The sequence below is a fragment of the Nycticebus coucang genome, chromosome 8 (assembly GCF_027406575.1).
Source record: "Nycticebus coucang isolate mNycCou1 chromosome 8, mNycCou1.pri, whole genome shotgun sequence".
Taxonomy (NCBI): Eukaryota; Metazoa; Chordata; class Mammalia; order Primates; family Lorisidae; genus Nycticebus; species Nycticebus coucang.
The window spans coordinates 92835419-92848806 of NC_069787.1; the positions used below are offsets into that span (position 1 = coordinate 92835419).

General features: G+C 45.7%; 1 protein-coding gene across 6 annotated transcripts in view; it reads left to right on the forward strand.

Moving 5' to 3' along the window:
* Positions 1–13388, forward strand: part of DHX30 (DExH-box helicase 30) — a 55073-nt gene that overhangs the window by 28140 nt on the left and 13545 nt on the right. The window lies entirely within an intron of this gene.

Below are 13388 nucleotides of genomic sequence, written 5' to 3' on the forward strand. Positions count from 1 at the left end.
CACGTAGGCCTCTCTTACTTGTAAAGAGAGCATGATGGTTGCTTCTCTCACTTCCAGTGGTTGGGCATGTGTTGTTTTCAGATTTTTGGTTACTCAGTATTTGCTAGGCCTTCATTATTGCTTGCCAACCTTCTACTCCATCCTATTTAATTCCCTTTGTGGCTGTGCCAACCTTGGCTCTTTCTCAGCCTTCTAGGTCTTCACTTTTGCTCTGAGAAGAAGAAAGTCCTAGGACACATAACTTCAGCTTCTCTCCCACTGATGGTATTTGTGCTTTATTGTCCTTCCCATCTCCTATCATTTAAAGAGGAAAGGTCCCTCTTGTTACTCAGGGCTCTATCTCTTTTCTCATCCTGTTGTTTAATTTTCCAATTCTTCCTCTTCTGATTCTTTTCTGTGGCCTCAAAAATACTTCAGTGTTCTGATCTCTTCCCTTGGTTCTGATCCACTGCAGATAGCACCCTGTGCTTGTGGTTTTGCATTTTCTCCCCTTTGGTGTTACAGTCATCTTCATGGTCCCTGGTTACCTTTGCATGCCACAGTGCCTGGCCCTTAACAGTTGTCACCAGGTTATTGTTGAGTGACTGGAATGTTGCTTTACCATACTTATCAGTCGTTTCTCAGTTTTTACTCTACTTAAGTGTTCTGTGCCTTTGGCACTGCCATGGGTCTTATCCTTAAGCCCCTGGATGACTCCTACTAGTTCTTTTTCTCTAGGTTACTACCAAGCTGCTCTTTTTTTTTTTCTCTACCTGGGAATCATCTCTTACAGGTTCAACCATTCTTTCTATAGGAGATGGAGATTTCTTTTTTTCTCTTTTTGAGACAGAGTCTCATTCTGTTGCCTAGGCTAGAGTGTCATGGCATCAGCCTATCTCACAGCAGCCTCAAACTCCTGGGTTCAAGCAATCCTCCTGCCTCAGTCTCCTGAGTAGCTGAGACTATAGGCACCTGCCACAATCCCTGGCTGAGACGTGGAGATTTTTATCGTCTCAAAAATCTCCATCTCCTATAGGATAGTTCTACCTGTGTGGTTTCCATCAGGGGTGACTTTGCTCCCCAGGGGGATTTAATTCGTTTTGAAATTGTTTTTTTTTTTTTTTTTTTTTTGTAGAGACAGAGTCTCACTTTATGGCCCTCGGTAGAGTGCCGTGGCCTCACACAGCTCACAGCAACCTCCAACTCCTGGGCTTAAGCGATTCTCTTGCCTCAGCCTCCCGAGTAGCTGGGACCATAGGCGCCCGCCACAACGCCCGGCTATTTTTTGGTTTTGCAGTTTGGCCGGGGCCGGGTTTGAACCCGCCACCCTCGGTATATGGGGCCGGCGCCCTACCGACTGAGCCACAGGCGCCGCCCTTTGAAATTGTTTTTATTCCTGGGCATGATGACTCATGCCTGTAATCCTGGCACTCTTTTTTTTTTTTTTTTTTTTTTATGTAGAGACAGAGTCTCACTTTATGGCCCTCAGTAGAGTGCTGTGGCCTCACATAGCTCACAGCAACCTCCAACTCCTGGGCTTCAGCGATTCTCTTGCCTCAGCCTCCCAAGTAGCTGGGACTACAGGCGCCCGCTACAACGCCCGGCTATTTTTTGGTTGCAGTTTGGCCGGGGCCGGGCTTGAACCCGTCATCCTCGGTATATGGGGCCGGCGCCCCACCGACTGAGCCACAGGCGCCGCCCAATCCTGGCACTCTTGAGAGGCTGAGGTGGGTGAACCGCTTGAGCTCAGGACTTTGAGACCATCCTGAGCAAGAGCCATACCCCGTCTCTACTAAAAATAGAAAAACTAGCTGGGGATGGTGGCAGGCATCTGTAGTCCCAGCTTTTTGGGAGGTTGAGGGAAGAGGATGCCTTGGGCCCACGAGTTTGAAGTTGCTGTGATGACAGAGCACTCTACCCAGGGCGACAGAGACTCTGTCTCAAAAAATTTTGTTTTTATTTAGTGTGTATGATACGATGTTTTATGCATACACAGCAAAATGAATACTATAGTTAATCAAATTATCATATCCATCGTCTTACATAGTTATCTTTGTGTGTGTGGTAAGAGCACCTAACACTACTCTTTTAGCGAATTTCCAGTATTCAGTACAGTATTATTGTAGTGCTTATGCTGTACATTAGATGTATAGACCCATTCATCCTATTATTTGTAACTTTGTATCCTTAGAACTCCATCCCCCATTCCTCTTCCCTCTCTGCCTCTGGGAATTACCCAGTATATTCTGTTTCTATGCATTTGACTTTTTAGATTCTACATGCTTTTTTGTGTGTTTTTTTATTTGAGAAAGAGTTTACTTTGTTGCCCTCAGTAGAGTGCTGTGGCATTACAGCTCAGAACAGCCTCAAACTCTTTGGGCTTAAACAATTCTCTTGCCTCAGTCTCCCCAGTACCTGGGACTACAGGTGCCTGTCACAATGCCCAGCTATTTTTAGAGATGAAGTCTTGCTCTGGCTCAGGCTGGTCTTCTACATGTGAGATTATATGGCATTTTTCTTCTGTGTTTGGCTTGTTTTACTTAGCAGAATGACTTCCGGGTTTATTCATGTGGTTGCAAATCTTGGAATCTCCTCCTTTTTAGAGACTGAATAGTATACTGTGGTGTGTGTACTATGGAATATGTACCATAATTTCTTCATCCATTCATCCATTGGCAGACGTGTAGGTTGTTTCCATACCTTGGCTACTGTGAATAATGCAGCAATGAATGTGGGAGTGCAGATACCTTTATGATGTGCTGATTTCATTTCTTTCGAGTATATACACAGGGAGATAATATTAGTTGGGTCATATGGTAGTTTTATATATATATATATATATATTTATTTTTTTTTTATTATTATTATTTTTTGCAGTTTTTGGCTGGGATTGGGTTTGAACCCACCACCTCCGGTATATGGGGTTGGCGCCCTACTCCTTTGAGCCATAGGCGTCACCCTGGTAGTTATATTTTTAATTTTTTGAACTTCTATACTGTTTCCCATAATGACTGCACCAATTTACATTCCCACTAGCAGTGTGTAAGGGTTCTCTTTTCTTTATCTTCTTCTTTTTTTTTTGAGATGGAGTCTCAAGTTGTTGCCTTGGCATAATCATAGCTTACGGTAACCTCCAACTTTTGAGCTCAAGTAATCCTCTTGCCTCAGTTTTTCTATTTTTAGTAGAGATGGGGTCTCGCTCTTGCTCAGGCTGGTCTTGATCTTATGAGCTCAAGCAGTCCACCCACTGCAGCCCTTGAGAGTGCTAGGATTACAGGTGTGAGCCATCACACCAGCAAGGTTCTGTTTTCTTTTGCAGTTTTTGGCCAGGGCTGGGCCTGAACCCGCCACCTCCAGCATATGGGGACGGCACCCCACCCCTTTGAGCCACAGGTGCCACCAAGGTTCTGTTTTCTATACACCCTCTCTAATATTTGTTGTCTCATCCTTTTTTTTTTTTTGCAGTTTTTGGCTGGGGCTGGGTTTGAACCCACCACCTCCAGCATATGGGGCCCGCGCCCTACTCCTTTGGGCCACAGGCGCTGCCCATCTTTTTTTATTTTATTTTTTTTGATACAGTCTTACTCTGTTGCCCAAGCTAGGGTGCTATGGTGTCATAGCTCATAGCAACCTCAAACACCTGGGCTTAATAAGCGATTCTCTTGCCTCATCCTCCCAGGTGGCTGGGACTACAGGCGCCCGCCACAACATTGGACTATTTTTTGGTGGTAGTTGTCATTGTCATTTGGCAGGCCCCAGGCCAGGTTCGAACCCTGCAACCTTGGTGTATGTGGGTGTATGTGGTGTAGGCCTGCACCCTATCCGCTGAGCTATAGGCACTGAGCCTGTCTGATTGCTTTTGTTAGAACTTCTAGTAGTATGTTGAAAAGAAGTGGTGAGAGTAGCTAGGGGACATTTGGCAATGTCCAGAGGCTTTTTATTTATTTGTTTATTTATTTATTTTTGAGACAGAGTCTTACTTTGTTGCCCTTGATAGAGTGCCGGAGTGTCATAGCTCGCAGTAATCTCCAATTCTTGGGCTCAGGTGATTCTCTTGCCTCAGCCTCCCGAGTAGCTGGGAGTATGGGCGCTTGCCACAACGCCCATATATTTTTACAGTCGGGGTCTTGCTCTTGCTCAGGCTTATTTCGAACCTGTGAGCTCAGAGCAATCCACCAGCCTCGGCCTCCCAGAGTGCTCGGGTTACAGGCGTGAGCTACCATGCCCAGCCATCTAGAGACATTTTTAGTGGCCACAACTGGAGGAAGTGCTACTGGCAACTATGAGTTAGAGGCCAGGGGTGCTTCTAAACCATCTTACAATGCATAGGACAACCCTCTACAGCAAAGACTTACCTGGCCCAAAATAGTGATAGTGTTGAAGTTGAGAAATCCTTCTCCGCCTGGATGTTTAAAGGCACTTTAAACCCAGCCTATCTGAAGCGAGTCATTATCACATTCGTAATATCCCCTCCCTTTCCCTATTTCTCTCTTTTTCTTTCCTATATACCCTCTCTAATATTTGTTGTCTCATTTTTTTTTAGACAGTCTTACTCTGTATTTCTCATATGTGCTTTTGTCTTTAAAAAAAAAATTGTAGTAAAATATACATAATATAAAATCAACCTTCTTAATTATTTTAAAGTGTACAGATCAGTATTGTTAAGTAGAGTACATTGTTTTTTTTTTTATTAAATCATAGCTGTGTACATTTATATAATCGTGGGGCATCATTCACTAGCTTCACAGACCGTTTACCAAGTACATTCACATTGTTGTGCAACCAGTCTCCAGAGCTGCTTCATTTTGCAAAACTGAACATCTGTATCCATTGTACCCATTAAACAATAACTCCACGTGTCTCCATCCCCCATCCCCTGGCAGCCACCATTCTACTTTCTTCTCTATGAGAATTTCACTATAGGCAGTCCCTGAGTTATAAACATCCAACTGACTTATGATTTGTGCTTCAGAGGCTGTTGCAGGTAACAGGTCAGGTACCTATTCCAACTTATGTACAAATTTAACTTAAGAATAAACCTATAGGCTCAGTGCCTGTAAGTCAAGTGGCTAAGGTGCCAGCCACATACACCAGAGCTGGCAGGTTCGAATCCAGCCCGGCCCTGCCAAACAATGACAACTACAACCATAAAATAGCTGGGTGTTGTGGTAGGCGCTGTAGACCCAGTTAATTGGGAGACTGAGGCAAGCGAATCGCTTAAGCCCAGGAGTTTGAGATTGCTGTGAGCTGTGATGCCATGGTACTCTACACAGGGCAACAGCTTGAGGCTCTGTCTCAAAAACAAACAAAACAAACCTATAGAACCTGTCTAGTTCGTAAACCAAGGACTGCCTATACTCTAGATTGCTCGTGTAAATGGAATCATGTAATATTAGTACTTTTATGACTGGCTAATTTCACTTGACATAATGTCCTAAAGTTTCACGCATGTTGTTGTGTGCCAAAGTTTTCCTTCTAAGGCTGAATACTACTATGTATTCCATTGTATGTATATACCACCCAACTTCCCTTTTATTAGTCAGTGGGCAGTCAGATTGCCTCCATGTTTTAGCTGTTGTGAATAAAGCTGCTATGAACATAGATGTATGAATCTCTTTGAGACCATGCTTTCTATTCCTTTGGGTAAATACCCAGAAGTAGAATTGCTGGATCATAAAGGAACTCTATCTTTTTTCTTTTTTTTGAGACAAAGTCTCACTTTGTCACTCTGGTACAGAGTGCTGTGGCGTCATAGCTCACAGCAACCTCAGAATCCTGGGCTCAAGTGATTCTCTTGCCTCAGCCTCCTGAGTAGCTGGGACTATAGGCACCCACCCCAACGCCTGGCTATTTGTGGAGACAGGGTCTTGCTCTGGCTCAGGTTGGTCTTGAACTTTGTGAGATCACATGATCCACCTGCCTCAGCCTCACAGAGTGTGGGGATTACAGGCATGAATCACCGCACCAGGCCCTCTACCTTTTTTCTTTTGGAGGAACTGCCCAAACTTTTTCATAGTGGGTGTATTATTTTACTTCTCTCTCTTTTTTTTTTTTTTTTTGAGGCAGAGTCTCACTATGTCGCTCTCAGTAGAGTACTAGTAGCATCACAGCTCACAGCAACCTCAAACTCTTGGGCTTAAGCGATTCCTTGCCTCAGCTTCCCAAGTAGCTGGGACTACAGGTGCCCGCCACAATGCCTGGCTATTTTTTTGTTGCAGTTATCTTTGTTTTAGCAGGCCTGGGTTGGGTTCGAACCTGCCAGCCCCCAGTGTGTGTGGCTGGCACCTTAACCACTGCACAATGGATGTAGAGCCTGCTTTTTGTTTTTAATTTTTAATTTTTTCTTTTTTTTTTTTTTTTTTTTTAACGTGGGACCTGAGGCTGGGCACCCATAGCTCAGTGGTTAGGGCATCGGCCACATGCTCTGGGGCTGGTGGGTTCGTACCTGGCCTGGGCCTGCTAAACAAACAAACAAAAAAATAGCCCGCCATTGTGGTGGGTGCCTGTAGTCCCAGCTACTAGGGAGACTTTTAAGTTTTTTGAAAATAGCCACCCTCGGGCGCCTGTAGTCCCAGCTGCTCGGGAGGCTGAGGCAAGAGAATCGCGTAAGCCCAAGAGTTAAGAGGTTGCTGTGAGCCGTGTGACGCCACGGCACTCTACCCAAGGGCGGTACAGTGAGACTCTGTCTCTACAAAAAAAAAAAAAAATGAAAATAGCCACCCTAATGGGTATGAGATGATATCTCATTGTGGTTATAGGAGTTCCTTTTTATTTTGTAAATCTATTCTTCAGAAATGATAGGAGTGCTTTATTTATTCTAGACCTCAGTTTTTTATTTTATTTTATTTTTTTTTTTGAGACAGAGTCTTACTATATCGCCCTCAGTAAGAGTGCTGTGGCATCACAACTCCCAGCAACCTCAACCTCTGGGGCTTAAGTGATTCTCTTGCCTCAGCCTCCCAAGTAGCTGGAAATACAGGGACCTGCCACAACACCCGGCTATGTTTTTGTTGTAGTTGTCATTGTTGTTTGGTAGGCCTGGGCTGGGTTTGAACTGGCCACCTCTGGTGTATGTGGCTGGTGCCCCAGCTGCTGAGCTACAGGCCACAAGCCCAGTTTTTTGTTCTTTAATATCTGTACCCATAGTTCTTCAGTTTTTTCCTTTTCCCAGACTAGAGGTATCTGTTAAGCCTTGCACACATGCTCAGTGTGAGGCACTGGCAAGAGGTTCCTGAGTGGTCTGAGAGCAGCCACACCCCAGATGGCTGGCGTCCACATAAGGAAGTAAGTACACCTTAGCTTCCCAAAGAGAGTAGGCTCATTATTGGAGAATGATCCTTGTTGGGGACCAGGGATGGAGTGGGACTCTAGACAGAGGGCACAGAGGCATGAAGCCAGGACATATATGAGCAACTATGAGCACAAGTCTGTGAGCTGGGCCATTTTATTTATTAATTGATTTGTTTGCTTGAGACTGAGTCTCACTCTGTCACCCTGGGCAGAGTGCTGTGGTCATAGCTCACAGCAGCCTCAAACTTCTGGCTTCAAACTGTCCTCCTGCCTCAGCCTCCTGAGTAGTTGGTACTGTAGATGACTGCCACAATGCCTGGCTAATTTTTTTTTCTATTTTTTGTAGAGACGGGGTCTGGCTCTTGCCCAGGCTGGTCTCGAACTCCTGAGCTCAAGGGATTCTCCCGCCTCAGCCTCCCAGACTACTAGGATTACAGGTGTGAGCCACTGCGCCCAGCTGATGCCAGGCCATTTTAAATGTGGCCTTCTGTGTCCTTAAGTACAGACCTATCTTTTTGCTAACAGGATCCAGCAGAAAAAGATGAGCTTTTCTTGCCTCCTTTGGTGCTTAGGAAAGAACAATCTTAAAATAAAAAGGCCACAGGTTTTCTAGCCCTGGACAGTTAGGTAGAAGCCTTAGATGTCATAGGTAGGAATTCTGATTTGCTCCTGTGGATGCTGGGCCTACTGACTGGTAGTAATTGATAGACTGACATAGCTAAGTTTGCCTTTAGGAATAGTCATTGACAGTAGTAGTATTAGGCAAGACAACTGATACGCTGGATAAAAGTGAATCCCAGTGGCAGCAGGGGAGGGGGTTTCTTCAAGGGGCATTAAAGAGGTTGAAAAGATGGAGGAGGAGGAAGTAGGGGTTAGTGGAGAAATTCCAGCCAGTAAACAGAGATCTGAAGGCGCAGCAGGTAGAAGAGAGTAGTAGCTAGCACTAAAGCTCGGGAATATTCATCAGGAGCAACAGGGAGCCTCTGAGGGTGGAAAGAATAATTGCCAAGGCTGGGGACAGAACAGCACTGACCTGCTGGGAAAGCCCAGGGGAGTGAGGCTTGAATTGGCTTTCTGTATAATCAGCTGCATCCTTGTCAGAAGTGAAGCCTTGAGGCAGCTGAGACCTGCAGTGGCACCGTGTGTGCTTGTGGGTGTCTGTATGGCATGCTGCTGCCCTCTTCTCTTCTCTCACAGAATCCCATTGCATCTATTTTTCTAGGTAAATGTCAGAATCAATTTTTTTTTTTTAATAGAGACAGAGTCTCACTTTACTGCTCTTAGTAGAGTACTGTGACATCACAGCTCACAGCAACCTCCAGCTCCTGGGCTTAAGTGATTCTCTTGCCTCAGCCTCCCCAGTAGCTGGGACTATAAGTGCCCGCCACAACACCCGGATATTTTTTATTGCAGTTTGGCTGGGGCTGAGGTTTGAACCTGCCACCCTCAGTATATGGGGTCGGCGCCCTACTCACTGAGCCACAGGTGCCACCCCAGAATCAATTTCGTAGAATGCCTAAGAAGCCTTTCTAGACTTTGATTGGAATTATGTTATATTTATGGTTAATTTAGGAAGCTTTTGCCTCCTCACACATAAATGTTCTATCATTCAGGAACACATGTCTCCATGGATTTACATCCTTTTGCCAAGTTTTGTACTTAAAAAAAAAAAAAAATAGAAGTTTGCACCTTTCTTAAGTTCATCTTACAGAGTTTCTGTTGTTATGGAGTTTTTTTTTTTTTTTGTGGTTTTTGGCCAGGGCTGGGTTTGAACCCACCACCTCCAGCATATGGGACCTGGGCCCTACTCCTTGAGCCACAGGTGCCACCCTGTTATGGAGTTTTTTTTGTTTGTTTTTTTTTTCCATAGAGACAGAGTCTCACTTTATTACCCTCCATAGAGTGCTGTGGCGTCACAGCTCACAGCAACCTCCAACTCCTGGACTTAGGCGATTCTCTTGCCTCAGTCTCCCGAGTAGCTGGGACTACAGGCGCCCGCCACAACGCCTGGCTATTTTTTTGTTCCATTTTGTTTGGGGCTGGGTTCAAACCCACTACCCTCAGTATATGGGGCTGGAGCCATACCGACTAAGCCACAGGCACCATCATGGTTTTTAAAAATTACTTTTAATTATTTCAGAAACTCAAGGAGAGAGTTTTAGGAAGGTGGTAGTCACTCCTCAGTTTGTCATGAGACTGATTGGACTGAAACCTCACTGTAAAAGGTTCCTGGCCGGTGGCCCCTGCCGTTCACTGTTACCAGGCCCTGATCTCCAAAATCCACTTGACAATTCCATTTTCTTGCCATCCTCAGGGTTTGTTACCTGTACCACTGCCCATTGTAACATCTTAAGCCTATCTGCTTTTTTCATAGTCCTCTCTCTTTTCTTATGCTTCTCACTTGTTTCTTTGTTCTTTAGACCCTGGTCATCTGCGTTTCTGTTCTGCTTCTTAGATTCTGAGCTCCTTAAAGGCAGGGACCAGGTGTTGTCTTTCCTGATGGTGCTCAGGTGGCCATAAAGTTGCTTTGCACATGCCAGAGACTGAGGAAATGCTTTAGTTGATGTTTTCTATAGAAAAGAATGAAGCCATAAAACACATTAAATACTTATTATTATTTTTTTTGAGATAGAGTCTCACTTTGTTGCCCTCGGTAGAGTGCAGTGGTGTCACAGCTCACAGCAACCTCAAACTCTAGGGCTCAAGCGATTCTCTTGCCTCAGCCTCCTGAGTAGCTGGGACTACAGGTGCCTGCCACAACGCCCAGCTATTTTTTAGAGACAGGTTCTCACTCTGCCTCAAGCTGGTCTCAAATCTATGAGTTCAGGCAATCTACCTGCCTCAGCCTCCCAGAGTTCTAGGATTATAGGCCTGAGCCACTGCACCTGGCTTAAATAATATTTTTGTATAAATGCCTTTATTTTTATTTATTTATTTTTTAGACAGTGTCATACTCAATTGCCCTGGGTAGAGTGTTGCAGTGTCATCATAGCTCACACCGACCTCGAACTCTTGGGCTCATGTGATCTTCTTGCCTTAGCTTCCCAGGTAGCTAGGTCTTTAGATGCCTGCCACATGCCTGGTAATTTTTTTTTTTTTTTTTTATTGTTGTAAGACACAAGGTCTCATTCTTGCTTATGCTGGTCTCAAACTCCTGAGCTCAAGCGATCCTCCTGCCTTGGCCTCCCAGAGTGCTAGGATTATGGGCATGAGCCATTGTGCCCAGCTGTATAAATGGCTTTAACATTTCAAGTTATTTCTGTAGAATGTATTTCCAGCATAGGATTTTTTTTTTACCCCGCCACGAGACAGAGTCTTAAACTCTGTTGCTGTAGTGTCATCATAGCTCATAGCAACCTCTTAGGTTCAACACATCTTCTTCTGGGAAGGTGGTGGCCTTGGGGGCATCAGCCCTGACGGTCGCCTTTGGGCGGCTGGTGTCTGTTTGTAGTCATAGCAGATTCAGTTTGCAGAGCAATTCTTTTCCACAAGGGTGATATCAAAATATCTTCCTAAAACATCTGTGAGTTCACTGCCATGGCTGGAAGTTATCCCGCCTGACCCAGTATAGGAGGCCAGACACCACACAGTTCACATCAAAATTTCACTCTCTGAGCACCCTGTGTGCTGCAGGCAGCCGTGTGGGTGAGGGACGGGGCCTCTTGGTCCATTGCTCATGTACTCCTGTGGTGGAAACGTGGGGTTCAGGGCAGTTTTCCCCAGTCAGAGGAGCAGGTGAGCCCGATGATGAACAGATGCCAGTGCCTCCCTGGCTGTTGGATAAACACACAAAGGCGTTAAGAATCACTTTTGCCTCATGCTTGTGTCCTGAGAAGGGACAGTGTGGTTAGCCACTAAGCCATAATCCTCCCTCTCACAAAAAGCTGGAAGTCCACATTGTTTTTTTTTTTTAGAGACTCACTTTGTTGCCCTTGGTAGAGTGCTGTGGCATAGCTCACAGCAGCCTCCAGCTGTTGGGCTTAGGCGATTCTTTTGCCTCAGCCTCCCGAGTAGCTGGGACTGTAGGTACCTGCCACAATGATGCCCGGCTATTTTTTGTTGAAGTTTGGCCGGGCCCAGGTTTGAACCCGCCACCCTTGGTATATGGGGCCAGCACCCTACTCAGTGAGCCATAGGTGCTGCCCCACATTGTTGATTAGAAGTTCCTGGTATTTTATTTTATTTATTATTTTTATTATTTTTTTTTTTTTTTGAGACAGAGTTTCAAGCTGTTGCCCTGGGTAGGGTGCTGTGGCATCACAGCTCACAGCAACCTCCAACTCTTGGACTCAAGTGATTCTCTTGCCTCAGTCTCCGAAGTAGCTAGGACTACAGGTGTCTGTAACAACACTCAGCTATTTTATGGTTGTAGTTGTCAATCTTTTTTGCAGTTTTTGGCCAGGGCTGGGTTTGAACCCGCCACCTCTGGCATATGGGGCCAGTGTCGTACTCCTTTGAGCCACAGGTGCCGCCCTGTAGTTGTCATTCTTGTTTGGCAGGCCCAGGCTGGATTTGAACCTACCAGCTCTGGTGTGTGTGGTTGACGCCTTAGCTGTTTGAGCTACGGGCACTGAGCCATTAATTATTATTATTATTTTTTTTTTTTTGAGAGAGAGTCTTACTATGTTGCCCTCGGTAGAATGCCGTGGCGTCACAGCTTACAGCAACCTCAAACTCTGGGCTTAAGGGATTCTCTTGCCTCAGCCTCCCAAGTAGCTGAGACTATAGACACCTGCCACAACACCTGGCTTTTTTTGTTGTTGTTTAGAAGGCCTGGGCCAGGTTAGAACCTGCCAGCCTAGGTGGATGTGGCCGGCACCCTAACCAATAAGCTACGGGCGCAAAGCCAATTTTTTTTTTTCATTTTTTTTAAGAAAGAGTCTCACAGTGGTACCTGTAGTTCAGTGGGTAGGGCACTGGCCACATACACTGAGGCTGGTGGGTTCGAACATGGCCTTGGCCAGCTAAAACAATGACAATTGAAACAATAAAAAAAAAAAATACCTGGGTGTTGTGGCAGGCACCTGTAGTCCCAGCTATTCGGGAGACTGAGGCAAGAGAATCACTTAAGTCCAGGAGTTGGAGGTTGCTGTGAACTGTGATGCCACAGTATTCTTTCTACCCAGGTGATAGCTTGAGGCTCTGCCTCAAAAGTAAAATAAAATACAATACTAGGAGCTTCTAATCAACAATGTGAACTTCCAGCTGTTTGAGAGAGGTTGCAGTGAGCTGTGACATCACGGCATTCTACCTAAACTCTATCTCAAAAAAATAAAAGAATCTCACTCTGTCACCCTGGATAGAGTGCCATGGCCTTGTGATAGTTCACAGCAACCTTAAACTCTTGGGCTCAAGTGATCTTCTTGCCTCAGTTTTTCTATTTTTATTTTTATTTTTTATATTTTGAGACAAGAGTCTCACTTTGTCACCCTTGGTTGAGTGCTGTGGCATCACAGCTCACAGCAACCTTGAACTCTTGGGCTTAGGTGATTCTCTTGCCTTAGCCTCCTGAGTAGCTGGGACTATAGGTGCCTGCCACAACGCCAGGCTATTTTTGCAGTTGTCATTGCTGTTTTAGCTGGCTAGAGCGGGGTTCGAATTTGCCACCTTCGATATATGGGGCCAGCACCCTACCCACTGAGCCACAGGCACCACCCAGTTTTTCTGTTTTTTTTTTTTTTGTAGAGACAGCATCTCACTTTACTGCCTTCAGTAGAGTGCCATGATGTCACAGGACTCATAGCAACCTCCAGCTCTTGGGCTTCAGCAATTCTCCTGCCTCAGCCTCCCGAGCAGCTGGGACTACAGGCGCCCGCCACAACGCCCGGCTGTTTTTTGGTTGCAGTTCAGCCGGGGCTGGGTTTGGACCCGCCACCCTCGGTATATGGGGCCGGCGCCCTACTCACTGAGCCACAGGCGCCACCCAGTTTTTCTGTTTTTAATAGAGACAGGGTCTTGCTCTTGCTCAGGCAGCTCTCGAAATCCCGGCTCAAGCAGTCCACCTGCCTCAACCTCCCCAAGTGCCCACTGTGCCTAGCCAGCTCCTGGTATTTTAAAAACTATTTCAGTTACAGTGGCGCCTGTGGCTCAGTCGGTAGGGCGCCGGCCCCGTATACCGA